We start from the raw sequence: 14,350 nt of genomic DNA, 5'->3' as shown, positions 1-14,350 counted from the left end.
GAGGGAGGGATGTCTGGGGTCGCATTATCTGCATAATAATTCGTCAGTGCGGTGGTAATATCAGCAACAGTGCATTTCTTGAGGAGAAGAGATTCATTTAAGCGCCATAATCGGGTAGGGGGGGGGGGGGTGGAGAGGGAGTCGAAATCTCAAACAGGACAGCTGAGTGGTCTGACCAGGAGATAGGGAGCGTCTGAGCACTGAGGAGTTTACGGGTCGTGTCTCGGTCGACAAACACATAGTCAATAAGGGTGTAGAGATCATGAGGTGGGGAGTAATGAGTAAAACCCTTTGCAGAGGGATACAAAGTTCTCCAACCATCGTACAGATTATAAAGTGACAAATGTGATTGTAGACGCTAAGTCAGATTGGTGGGAGAAACAGCAGTAGCACAGGGACGGGACCTATCCTGAATGGGGTCCATAGTAACATTACAGTCTCCACCAATTATAGTCATGCCCGTCGGGAGCCGGAAGAGGCTGTCAAAAAAGGCTGTAAAAAGAGATCCCTGCTGCACAATAGGGGCATATATGGAAGCCAAAACAGGAGGAACCTGGTTATAGGAACATGAGAGGATAATGTAGCGGCCCTGGGGATCCGATATAGTATCGTGAACAAATATGGGGAGGCCACGACGAATCATAATGGCAGTGCCCCTACGTTTGGCAGGCATATTTGAATAATAGACGTGTGGAAATTGTTTACAAGACATGGAGGGGTGCGGGGATTTAAAATGGGTCTCCTGGATCAAAACAATATCGGACTTTCGTCTATTAAATAATTGGATGGCCATGACTCATTTAGTGGGAGAGTTAAGGCCGTTAGCATTAACCGAAATAACGTTCAAAGTCATGGTGGGAAAGGGTGCGGGCGACGCAAAGTGGAGGGCGGAAAGGGACAAATCCGGCTATGGGGATGAAAACGAGGAGAAGAGGAGAAAGAAAAGAGAGAAAAGGGAAAAGAATCCGTATAAGAATACAGAAGGGAGAAACCCTTTCCTATAGAAGGGCCGGGTTTAAGAAAGAAAGGATAAGCGCCGTCCGGGCGCATCCTTCGGTGGGGGGTTTGGGCTTGTAGCAAAAGAGCAAATAAGGTGAGGAGAAACATAGAGGAAAAAGGGTATAATGGAAGTGACCAAGTGACAGGGGAATAGAGGAGGCTAACAGAGTTGCATTATAAAAACAAATGTGGACATTGCGAGCAGCATGAACATAGGGAGGGGGCGGAATAAAACATTCAATAATATCAGAGATTAATCAGATATAAACATTACTGGAATAATATGAACAGGAACAGACAAACACAGAACTAATCTGCCAGTATCTAAGCAAAGAGTTATCCAAACAGTAAGGCGGGAGCAGCCCCATAGTGAGGGACTCCTAGTAGTAAGGTAGGGTGCGTATATCACAACAGTAACAGGAGGTAAGTAGAGGAGAGAATTACCTCAACAGTCCATTAACAGGGAACCCCTAGTTTGTATTAAGAAAAAGATAACAATGATAAAAATAAACATAAACACTGGACCCGGTGGAGTGATGGTCATCAGTGAACGGGTGGCGGAACGGTTAATAATTCATGGAAGCAAGAAAAAGAAACATTACCAATGATCCGAACAGGCGTCCACAAGCGACCGACAAAGCGCAGCCAAGTAAATACTCACAGCGAGTCGCCGGATGAGGAGGCCTGCCCGGTGCGACCCAACCACCAGGTTATATAGAAAACATGGGAGACAAATATGAAAACGAGCCTTAGAAATAAAAAGATAGATGACCACAGCGTGTTGCCGAGTGGAAAGTTCCACTCGAGGCGTCACAACCACCAGGCCACATGGAGAACATGGGAGACAAATGTGAATACGAGACAAACTGAGACATGAGAAAGATCAAAACCAGTAGAAATCACATTAACAAAAACTGTGTCATGAAGTGCCAGAGAATGTTCGAGTGGAGGACCATTCCGGAGCTGGAGCCCTCGGGCCTGAGATAGAGGGCAACAGCTGATCCCGGATCGACTCGTGTAGATCCTCAAAGATGCCAAGAGTCTTAAGCAAATCAGCTCCCTGCGTCGGTGTCTTGACTGCAAAAGTAGTCCCATTCTGTGTGACCTGTAGTTGAAAAGGGAAGCCCCACTTATACTTGATGGAATGGGCTCGAAGTGCCTTGGTTATATGGACGAGGTCTCTGCGCTTTTTGAGGATAGAGGGGGCAAGATCCTGGAAAAGCTGCAACTGGGAGCCGGCATAAGAAACCAACGGTGTCCCCCTAGCCGCCAGCATGATTCGCTCTTTGGTAGCATAGTAATGGAAACGTATAATAACATCACGCGGCGGCTGGGTCGGGGGCGGTTTAGGTCGGAGGGCCCTATGGGCACGGTCCAGATGGAGAAGGGCCTTGGGAACATCCGGAACTAGTTGTAGAAAAAGGTTCTCTAGGTACTCGGGGAGAGAGTCAGAGGACACACTTTCAGGGATGTTGCGAACTTGGATATTGTTCCGGCGATTGCGATTGTCAATATCCTCTAGGTGGTCCCTGTGCGCTTCCATATCAGCCCGAATGTCCGAGAGTACCTGTTCAACCACCGTCTGAAAGAGGCAAACGTCATCAACCTTGCGTTCCAGGGTGGGAGCCCAGGTCAGCCAACTCGGATCTGAACTCAGTTAAGACCGCCCTCATCTCAGACTGGATCGTTTTCGTAACAATAGCCACAACATCCTGAGTGGTAAGTGGGGCAATGGAGGTGGCGGCGTCAGCGGAATCAGAGGATTGTTCAAATGACGGCGAACTCCGGGCAGAAGAGCCGACTTTCTCCCAGGCACGCAGAATACTAGGTTTAGGTGTCTGGGAATTCTTGCGATTTTTTTGAGACATTATGTACACAGAGTTCTGGATCAATTTAGTAGGATAATGCAATATATGTGACAGAGCCCCATGTCACTACGCGGTCGCTATGATCAGGGAGACATGAGCCCCATGTGGCTCACCGGGTGTCTAGAGAAGTTTAGAAACAGCGTGTGGATCGCCCCAGCAGGGTGAGCAGGAAACAGGAACAGCCCACATGCCAGCAACGCAGCACGCAATTATCCCGGCAACTGACCACCAAACCCGGGCCAGCCAAGCGGGTGCAAACTCCCGAGGAGCGGGTGCTACAACAGGTTGAGAGGGCAGCCAGGGACGTGTAAGGGAGATCGGGCTCTCACTTCGTCTCAGGAGCTCGTGGGAGTCCAGGCAGGAGATCCTAAGTGATGGAGGCTGTTTGCGGATGACAGGCAGGTACCTCCACACCAGGCCAGGCTGGAGCAGAGTGGGGATAGACCGTCAACGTGGCCCAACAGAGATGGCCCCCCTCCACTGGTCCCGCTTAGAGTAGTGCTGGGGCAGCCCACGGCTGTGTGCAGCGTAGTGGAGTTTCTGTGGAAGCAAGAGCCTGGCAGTGTATATCAGAGGGAGGCCCGTGGTCCCGAGCCGTGGGAGCGCAGGTTCCCCCAGCCACGGAGCTCAGGATGCGGGATCACGCCAAGCCTGAGGGTCCCGGACCGCCGGCTCCACTAGGCAGGGTACGCAGCCTGTGGGTCCCGCGGCAGACAGCGGGCCGCTATTGGACTCACCAGCAAGGTGGGAGGGAGTTCAGTGCCCGGTCTGGCAGATGGGATGCGGAGAGGCCGAGGGGAGCCTGCAGGAGGATCCGTCAAGATGGCTGCTGCGCGTCTCCCTCGGCAGGCCGGACGCAGCTCGTCACCCCCTAGGAAGGGAAGCAGGCCGGGGAGACCGAAGAAGCCCTCAGGTAGCGCTCAGCGGTGGTAGGAGGCCCAGCAGGGGGAACGAGCAGCCGCCGGACGGGTCCGTGTCCCCGGAAGTCAGCGGCGGGACGAGACGCAAACCGAGGCCCCGGACTGGGGAGCTCAGGTAGGCCGCAGTCCACAGGAGCTCCGATTCTGCTCACCGACTCCGCAGCACACACCCGGCCAGCTCAGGGGGGGATAGAGAGACTCCAAGCAGCCACTGGAATATGCGAGATACAGGAGAAAACCACTTTAAAAGCCCTAGCTGCAGGAGCTCTCCTCAGGCATGTCTATACTCCTCAGCAGCTAGGCCACGCCACCACTCTGACACCTTCTTTATCTCTCCACTCTCTTTCTCTTTCTCTTTTCTCTCTCTGACACCTTCTTTATCTCTCCACTCTCTTTATCTTTCTCTTTTCTCTCTCTGACACCTTCTTTATCTCTCCACTCTCTCTTTCTCTTTTCTCGCTCTGACACCTGCTTTATCTCTACACTCTCTTTCTCTTTTCTCTCTCTGACACCTTCTTTATCTCTCCACTCTCTCTTTCTCTTTTCTCTCTCTGACACCTTCTTTATCTCTCCACTCTCTCTTTCTCTTTTCTCTCTCTGACACCTTCTTTATCTCTCCACTCTCATTCCTTTCTCTTTTTCCTTGACATCCTCTTTTTCATTTCTCTTTTTCCCTCTTTAACTCTCTGACCCCCTTCTCTTTCTCGCTCCTCTCTTTCTCTCCTCCGACACCCACTTTGTTTTTGTCTCACTCTCTTCTCTCTCTTTCGCTCCCCTAAGGTCCATTGAAGTGACAATGGAGGGGCCCTTTCAAAATTTTGCTATGGGCCCACAAGTTCTAGTTACGCCCCTGATGAGGACATATCTGTATATTTATAAAATCTCAGGGCATACCAATTGTTTGCATCCAGTAGGGTGACCTTTAAAAGTAAGTCCACCTGACAAATCTTCAGGCTACTCCAAACAGTGCACAATTTGGGAAACACTGTATAAGGCAGAGCATTAGCTCGCCCTGACTTCCCCACTGCAATGAACCTATTGATTTGGAGATTATTTTGCATTAGTAATCTTTTCTTTTAAGGTTTCAGATTTACATTTTCTCATTTTATGGCTATTGTATGCCTTAGGATGTGTTTAAATCCTTCTCTACACAATGTGTATGATATTAGTAAAAAAAAGTTTTCGAATTAAAATTATTTTGACATACACAGACATGATGATCATCACATGTTAATACTATAGTTATAATGAGGAGAAGGGAGTGCCTGAAAAACATGTACAATCTTAGTGAAGTTGTTATTTTACATAATTAAAATGTATAACATTTTTAATATGAGTTTCCAGTACACATATTAGTACCACAGAATCGCATGCAGGCATGAGCATCAGAATGTTTTTAAGTTGCCGGTGCCAAGATGTAATCTCATATTGGCACCCCTGGGGGCTGTCCCACTGGGAGGAGGAGGTGGCAACATGTCGAGGAAGCGGCACCATGGAGATGAAGTCCGGAAGTCCCAGTCCCGCCTGCTTTCTTTCAGCCACACCATTATCTCCTCCCTGTGTAGTCTCTCAGCCATACCATCATCTCCTCCCAATGAGTCTCTGCTACACCATCATCTCACATCTGCATCTCTCGCCATCCCACTCACTTTGTGTCTCTCAGACTTCCCCTCTTCACTCTGTGTTTCTCCTCCCACCCTTCATTCTGTGTCTCAGCCTTCCACCCTTCATTCTGTGTCTCTCAGCCTTCCACCCTTCGCTCTGTGTCTCTCAGTCAGCCCCCCTTCACTCTGTATCTTTCAGCCTCCCACCCTTCATTCTGTGTCTCTCAGCCTTCCACCCTTCACTCTGTGTCTCTCAGCCTTCCACCCTTGATTCTGTGTCTCTCAGCCTTCCACCCTTCATTATGTGTCTCTCAGCCTTCCAGCCTTCATTCTGTGTCTTTCAGCCTTCATCCTTCGCTCTGTGTCTCTCAGTCAGCCACCTTCACTCTGTATCTTTCAGCCTCCCACCCTTCACGCTGTCTCTCAGTTGGCCCCCACCCCTTCACTCTAGGGCCCTCATTCCGAGTTGTTCGCTCGGTATTTTTCATCGCATCGCAGTGAAAATCCGCTTAGTACGCATGCGCAATGTTCGCACTGCGACTGCGCCAAGTAACTTTACTATGAAGAAAGTATTTTTACTCACGGCTTTTTCTTCGCTCCGGCGAACGTAATGTGATTGACAGGAAATGGGTGTTACTGGGCGGAAACACGGCGTTTCAGGGGCGTGTGGCTGAAAACGCTACCGTTTCCGGAAAAAACGCAGGAGTGGCCGGGGAAACGGTGGGAGTGCCTGGGCGAACGCTGGGTGTGTTTGTGACGTCAACCAGGAACGACAAGCACTGAAATGATCGCACAGGCAGAGTAAGTCTGGAGCTACTCTGAAACTGCTAAGTAGTTAGTAATCGCAATATTGCGAATACATCGGTCGCAATTTTAAGAAGCTAAGATTCACTCCCAGTAGGCGGCGGCTTAGCGTGTGTAACTCTGCTAAATTCGCCTTGCGACCGATCAACTCGGAATGAGGGCCTATATCTCTCAACTAGCTTCCTTCGTTCTGTGGCCCTCATTCCGAGTTGATCGGTCGCAAGGCGAATTTAGCAGAGTTACACACGCTAAGCCGCCGCCTACTGGGAGTGAATCTTAGCTTCTTAAAATTGCGACCGATGTATTCGCAATATTGCGATTACTAACTACTTAGCAGTTTCAGAGTAGCTCCAGACTTACTCTGCCTGTGCGATCATTTCAGTGCTTGTCGTTCCTGGTTGACGTCACAAACACACCCAGCGTTCGCCCAGGCACTCCCACCGTTTCCCCGGCCACTCCTGCGTTTTTTCCGGAAACGGTAGCGTTTTCAGCCACACGCCCCTGAAACGCCGTGTTTCCGCCCAGTAACACCCATTTCCTGTCAATCACATTACGTTCGCCGGAGCGAAGAAAAAGCCGTGAGTAAAAATACTTTCTTCATAGTAAAGTTACTTGGCGCAGTCGCAGTGCGAACATTGCGCATGCGTACTAAGCGGATTTTCACTGCGATGCGATGAAAAATACCGAGCGAACAACTCGGAATGAGGGCCCGTGTCTTTCAGCATCCGCCCCCTTCATTCTGTGTCTCTCAGAACTCCCCTCCTCTCCTCCTCCCATTCACTGGCCGTTGACCTGTATGTTGGTGAACCGGCAGACAGTGAGGGTAGGCAGGCACCACAAGAAGAATGGTGAGGGCTCTTCTTCATGGCAGGAGTCAGATGGCAGTCCAGGGAGTGTGATGTAATGCCAATGTCAAACTTCCAGCTACCAGCAGCCTCCTCCTCTCCTCCTGTACAAATCTGTGTTAATAAGGCAACAGAAAATGCTTTGAGAAAATAAAAGACGACATTTTAGAAATATGATTTATTCTATTTATATTTTTTATTAACAACTTGCATGACTTTTATTTTGATCCACTGTGTACCAGCCACCATCCATCCCTTACCATCCCTCCTCTTCCCTCTCACCATCTTTGACATCTTTCTCCCATGTATCTGGTGAGGAAGTCATGGCCTTATCCATTCCTCACCCACCACCACCTCCCCACTTGACTATCTCCCCTCCAACCTCCTCCGCTGCCTCTCTCCTTCTGCCTGTTCCCATCTTGCCCACTTTCTCAATCTCTCCCTCTCATCAGACACTGTCCCCTCTGCCTTCAAGCATGCATTTGTCTCCCCTATTCTTAAAAACCTACTCTTAATCCAAACACCCTCTTCGACTACAAACTCCTTTAGCGTATTCTCTACAACTGCCTCACTGCCTTTCTTTCCTCCCAATCACTGCTTGACCCATTCCAGTCTAGTTTCCGTTCTCTCCACTCCACTGAAACTGCTCTCACAAAAGTCTGCAATGACCTCCATGTAGCCAAATCTAAGGGCCACTACTCTGCTTATTCTTCTTGACCTCTCTGCTGCTTTTGACATTGTGGACCACCCTCTCCTTCTGCAAATCCTTCACTCTCTTGGTCTGCATGATACTGACCTCTCCTGGCTGTCCTCCTACCTTTCTGATTGTTCCATCTGTCTCCTCTAATGACGCTTCCACTAACTTATGGTGTCCCCCAAGATTCTGTTCTTGGTCCTCTCCTTTTCTTTCTCTATACGTCCTCTTTAGGTGAACTCATTAGCTCTTTTAACTTCCAATATCACCTCTATACTGATGACACTCAAATCTACCTTTAATCCACTGACCTCTCCCTGGCTCTCCTCACTTGTACCTCTAACTGTCTCTCTGCTATCTCTTCCTGGATGTCCCAGCGCTTTCTTAAACTCCACATGTCAAAGACTGAGCTAATCATCTTCCCACCCCCCCGCACAACCTCCCCTCCCACAATCTCATTATCTATTGATGGCACGACTATCTCCTCAAGTCCCCAAGTATGCTGTCTTGGCGTGATCCTTGACTTCTCCTTCTCCTTCAAACCACACATTCACCTGTCATTTTCATCTCAAAAATATTTCCAGGATTAGTCCCTTTCTCACCCAGGATGCCACTAAGACCATTATTCACTCACTGATCATTTCCAGACTGGAGTACTGCAGTCTCCTCCTAACTGGTATCCCTGACAATTACCTCTCTCCACTCCAATCTATCCTCAATGCTGCAGCTCATTCTCCACTCTCCTACATGCCTTTCATTGGCTTCCCATTCCTTTCAGAATCCAATTCAAACTTCTCACACTCACTTACAAAGCACTTACCCACTCCTCTCCCATTTACATCTCTGACCTTATCTCCCTTTACTCTCCCATGCATCCTCTTCACTCTGCAAATGCACGCCGACTCTCCTGTCTTCTGATTACTTCCTCCCACTCATATCTCCAAGATTTTTCACGTGCTGCTCCCTTACTCTGGAATTCTCTACCTCTCCCCTTCAGACTCTCCACCTCTCCACAGAACATCAAACAGGCTCTTCAGACCCACTTCTTTACCAAACCCAGCCAAATCTCATCCTAACCCTCTGTTCCATGCTTGGTCTACCTCATCTGTGTCACCCCTCTCTGTCTGTCCCTCTCCTTTAGAATGTAAGCTCTTATGAGTAGGGCCCTCTTCCATTCTGTGCTTATCCATTTCTTACTTTAATAATCCTCAACTGCCCCAAATCCTGTGGTTTTTGGCGACCCTGATACTTATCTCAGTGTCATCTGCTGATGTAGCTATGTTTAGTTACCCTGTACTTGTCCTTTATTGTCTTCAACTGTTAAGGTGCATACACAATGGGCGTTTTTGCCCAGCGTGTATGCACAGCGATGATCGCTGACATTGCTGGGCTGAAAATCGCTCAGTGCATACACACTGTGCTATTTTCCCTGCTGCCCAGCCATCCACACTGCCGTTCATCTGCTGGTGATACCAGCAGATGAACGGTGGCCGCTGGCGAGGAAGCGGGAGCATGCATCAGCGCTCATCGCTGGGGCATACACACTGGGCGGTTTTGAGCTGAAAGCAGCTGAAAACACCAAAAGTGAGCTGCTTTCAGCTCAAAATCGCCCAGAGTGCATGGCCCTTAAATCAGTTTTCCTGTTTTGACTATTTGCTTATGCACTCTGTAATTGGGCACTGCGGAACCCTTGTGGAGCTATATAGATAAAGGATAATAACAATAATAATAATAATTAGAGATAAGCGGGTTCAGTTCTAAGAGAACCGAACCCTACCGGACTTTGCCTTCCGAGTCCAGCTCGGGTTTTCCCACCTGACTCGGAAACCCAAACGCAGCAAAACTTCATCATCCCGCTGTCGGATTCTCGCGGGATTTGGATTCCATATAAGGAGCCGTACGTTGCGGCCATTTTCACTCCAGTCTCGGCTAGTGTATTGAGAGGACGTGTCCTCAGTGTTCAGTGTCTGTGTGGGGGCGGGAAAGTGGGGTGGCAAGTCTTGTCCAGGTGTTGTGCTGCTCAGTCCAGTCCAGTGTAGTCACAGTGTTGGTGTCCCTGCTGCCATATATCCAGTGTAATTGTATAAAGTGGTGCTGTGTCTGTCACAACTGGGGGCTGGAGCTGACGAGAGGAAGCCTCTGTTGTAGGGGCTGAGATGTAATTGAATTTAGAGGGTTGGGTCAGACCCTTAGACAAGCAAGTGGAATGCAGCACAAATGCCCGAAGGCGTGACCACGACAACTGATGTCAAAGTCTAAGGTTTTTATTAAGCACAGTTCGTAAAAATAACAGCAGTACTTTTAAGGAATGAATATAGCAAATAAAACAGTAATAGTTCCTTAAAAAGCTGCAGGTTGGCAGGAGCCACAGGGTTCTGGTATTATCAGGTACAGTTCTTCTTGACCAGGAGTTGGAATGTCCTTAACCAGAAACCCGTATGTAGAGTATTGAAGTAAAGATGAGGAACGGACCAGCAGGTGTTTACTGGAAGCTGGCAATACTGTACAATGTGATAAACTGCTGAGTATGCTGGACGGAACCAGCCTGATGATGTGACATGTGACTAAAACCAACATGGCTGCACCCATGTAGTACTTGGAGGGAAAGTTAGTTTGGAAAAACCATGTGGAAATTCAGTAGTAATGGCGGCGGATGCCACAGAGGGCAGGAGACGCCACACAGACAACCTGCACACTGAAAACACATGAATAACATCAGAAGCCGCAGCATGCAGAAGACGCCACTCTGAAGAATCTGTGAACTGAAAACATAGGAGCGGCGGCGGAGGCCGCGGCAGGCCGGAGATGCCAGTCTGAAGTCAACATGAGGGCGCTGCGACAGCGCTGCCCAGATGACAGGAGGGAGATGTAGAATATGGATCTCAGCAACACCGCTGAGATCCGGCCCTGGAACGCTGAGCCAGCCTCAGGAGACATCTGGATGGTAAGTAATGGCGTCCAGTTACCCGGATCGCGACACAGTCCAGTGTAGTCAGTGTATTGTGCTGCATCAGTCACAGTGTTGGTGTCCTCTGCTGCCATATATCCAGTGTAGCTGTGTAAAGTGGTGCTGTCCAGTCCAGTGTAGTCAGTGTATTGTGCTGCAATAGTCCAGCCAGTCACAGTGTTGGTGTCCTCTGTTGCCATATATCCAGAGTAGCTGTATAAAGTGGTGTTGTGTTGTGCTGCATCAGACCAGTGGTAGTGTCCTGTCTCATCAATCATTCCAGTGATGATATACGCTGCTGCTATATGTCCACTGCCGCCGTATAATTATAACAACAACAACCACAAGTCCCTTACAGTGTTGTTGTGTTGTGCTGCATCAGACCAGTGGTAGTGTCCTGTCTCATTAGTCATTCCAGTGACGAGGCAGTCACAGTGGTATACGCTGCTGCTATATGTCCACGGCTGCCGTATAATAATAGTAACAAAAACCACAAGTCCCTTACAGTGTTGTTGTGTTGCGCTGCATCAGACCAGTGGTAGTGTCCTGTCCATCATTCATTCCAGTCATTCCTCTGTCGTATATTGTCTCATATAACTCCCAAAAAATAATGGAGAACAAAAATTTTGAGGATAAAATAGGGAAAGATCAAGAAGAACCACTTCCTCCTAGTGCTGAAGCTGCTGCCACTAGCCATGACAGAGATGATGAAATGCCATCAACGTCGTCTGCCAAGGTCAATGCCCAATGTGATAGTAGAGGGCATGTAAAATGCAAAAAGCCAAAGTTTAGTAAAAAGAACCAAAAAAAGTAATTTGAATCGTCTGGGGAGAAACTTAAACTTGCCAATATGCCATTTATGACATGGATTGGCAAGGAACGGCTGAGTCCCTGGCCTATGTTCATGGCTAGTGGTTCAGCTTTACATGACGATGTAAGCCCTCATCCTCCAGCTAGAAAAATGAAAAGAGTTAAGCTGGAAAGAGCACAGAAAAGAACTGTGCATTCTGAGATGGTATCACAAATCCCCAAGGAGAGTCCAAGTGTGTCGGCAGCTGCGATGCCTGACCTTCCCAACACTGTACGGGAAGCGGTGGCTTCTTCCACCATTTGCACGCCCCCTGTAAGTGCTGGAAGGAGCACCCACAGTCCAGTTCCTGATATTCAAATTGAAGCTGTCACTGTTGAAATACACCAGGATGAGGATATGGGTCTTGCTGGCGCTGAGGAGGAAGTTGACGATGAGGATTCTGATGGTGATGTGGTTTGTTTAAGTCAGGCACCGGGGAAGGCACCTGATGTCCTTGGGATGAAGAAGCCCATTGTGCCTGGGCAAACTACCAAAAAAGCCACCTCTTCGGTGTGGAATTAATTCTCCACAAATCCGGACAACTGGTGTCAAGCCATCTGTTGCCTCTGTCAATCTGTAATAAGTAGGGGTAAGGATGTTAACCACCTAGGAACATCCTCCCTTATACATCACCTGCTGCGCATTCATCAGAAGTCAGTGTCAAGTTGTGAAACTTTGGGTAGGAGCGTAAGCAGTCCACTGACACCTAAATCCATTCTTCCTCCAGTACCCGAGCTCCTGCAACCCACACCACCAACTCCCTCAACATCAACTTCCTCCTCAGTCAGGAACGTCAGTAGTCTTGCAGGCCATGTCACTGTCAAGACTGAGAAGTGCTCTCCTAAACGGGATTCCTTCATAGGATCCTTGAGTGGTACGCCTGCTATTGCTGCCGCTGCTGTTGTTGCTGCTGGGAGTGGATCGTCATCCCAGATGGGAAGTCGGAAGACCACTTGTACTACTTCCAGTAAGCAATTGACTGTCCAACAGTCCTTTGTGAGGAAGATGAAATATGACAGCAGTCATCCTTTTGCAAAGCGGCTAACTGAGGCCTTGACAGCTATTTTGGTGTTAGACGTGCGTCCGGTATCCGCCATTAGTTCAGTGGGACTTAGAGTATTGTTTGAGGTACTGTGTTCCTGGTATCAAATCCCATCTACGTTCCACTTCTCTAGGCAGGCGATACCGAGAATGTACACAGATGTCAGAAAAAGAGTCACCAGTGTCCTACAAAATGCGGTTGTATCCAGTATCCACTTAACCATGGACATGTGGACAAGTCAAACAGGGCAGAATAAGGACTATATGACTGTAACAGCCCACTGGATAGATGTATAGCCTCCCGCTGCAACAACAGCAGCGACACCAGTAGCAGCATCTTGCTAACGCCAACTCGTTCCTAGGCAGGCTACGCTATGTATCACCGCTTTCCTTAAGAGGCACACAGCTGACAACCTCTTACGGAAACTGAGTAACATCATCGCAGAATGGCTTACCCCAATTGGACTCTCCTGGGGATTTGTGATATCGGACAACGCCACCAATATTGTGCATGCATTACATCTGGGCAAATTCCAGCATATCCCATGTTTTGCACAGACAATTAATTTGGCGGTGCAGAATTTTTTTTTAAATGACAGGGGTGTGTAGGAGATGCTGTTGGTGGCTCGAAAAATTGCGGGCCACATTTGGCATTCTGCCACTGCGTGCCGAAGACTGGAGCGCCAGCAAACACTCCTGAACCTGAACTGCCATCAACTGAAGCAAGAGGTGGTAACGAGGTGGAATTCAACACTCTATATGCTTTAGAGGATGGAGGAGCAGCAAAAGGCCATTCAAGCCTATACATCCACCTACAATATAGGCAAAGGAGGGGTAATGCACCTGGCGCAAGCGCAGTGGAGAATGATTTCCGTCTTGTGCAAGGTTCTCCAACCCTTCGAACTTGCCACACGTGAAGTCAGTTCAGACACTGCCAGCTTGAGTCAGGTCATTCCCCTCATCAGGCTTATGCAGAAGCAGCTGGAGAAACTGAAGGAGGAGCTAATACGGAGCGATTCCGCAAAGTATGTGGGACTTGTGGATGGAGCCCTTCATTCGCTTCACCAGGATTCAAGGGTGGTCAATCTGTTGAAATCAGAGCACTACATTTTGGCCACTGTGCTCGATCCTAGGTTTAAAGCCTACGTTGTATCTCTCTTTCCATCAGACACAAGTGTGCAGAGGTGCAAACACCTGCAAGTTAGTAAATTGTCAACTCAAGCAGAACGTGACCCGTCAACAGCTCCTCCTTCAATTTCTCCCGCCACTGGGGCTGCAAGGAAAAGGATAAGATTTCCTAGCCCACCCGCTGGCGGTGATGCAGGGCAGTCAGGAGCGAAAGCTGACATCTGGTCTGGACTGAAGGACCTGCCAACGATTACTGACATGTCTACTGTCACTGCATACGATTCTGTCACCATTGAAAGAATGGTGGAGGATTATATGAGTGACAGCATCCAAGTAGGTATGTCAGACAGTACGTATGTATACTGGCAGGAAAAAGAGGCAATTTGGAGGCCCTTGCACAAACTGGCTTTACTTTACCTAAGTTGCCCCCCCTCCAGTGTGTACTCCGAAAGAGTGTTTAGTGCAGCCGGTAACCTTGTCAGCGATCGGCGTAGGAGGTTACTTCCACTAAATGTGGAGAAGATGATGTTCATCAAAATTAATTATAAATTCCTTCGTGAAGACCTTTACCAGCAATTGCCTCCGGAAAGTACACAGGAACCTGTGATGGTGGATTCCAGTGGGGACGAATTAATACTCTGTGAGGATGT

The sequence above is a fragment of the Pseudophryne corroboree genome, chromosome 8 (assembly GCF_028390025.1).
Source record: "Pseudophryne corroboree isolate aPseCor3 chromosome 8, aPseCor3.hap2, whole genome shotgun sequence".
NCBI lineage: Eukaryota > Metazoa > Chordata > Amphibia > Anura > Myobatrachidae > Pseudophryne > Pseudophryne corroboree.
The sequence above is the reverse complement of the archived record's forward strand: the minus strand, read 5'-3'. Positions refer to the sequence as shown.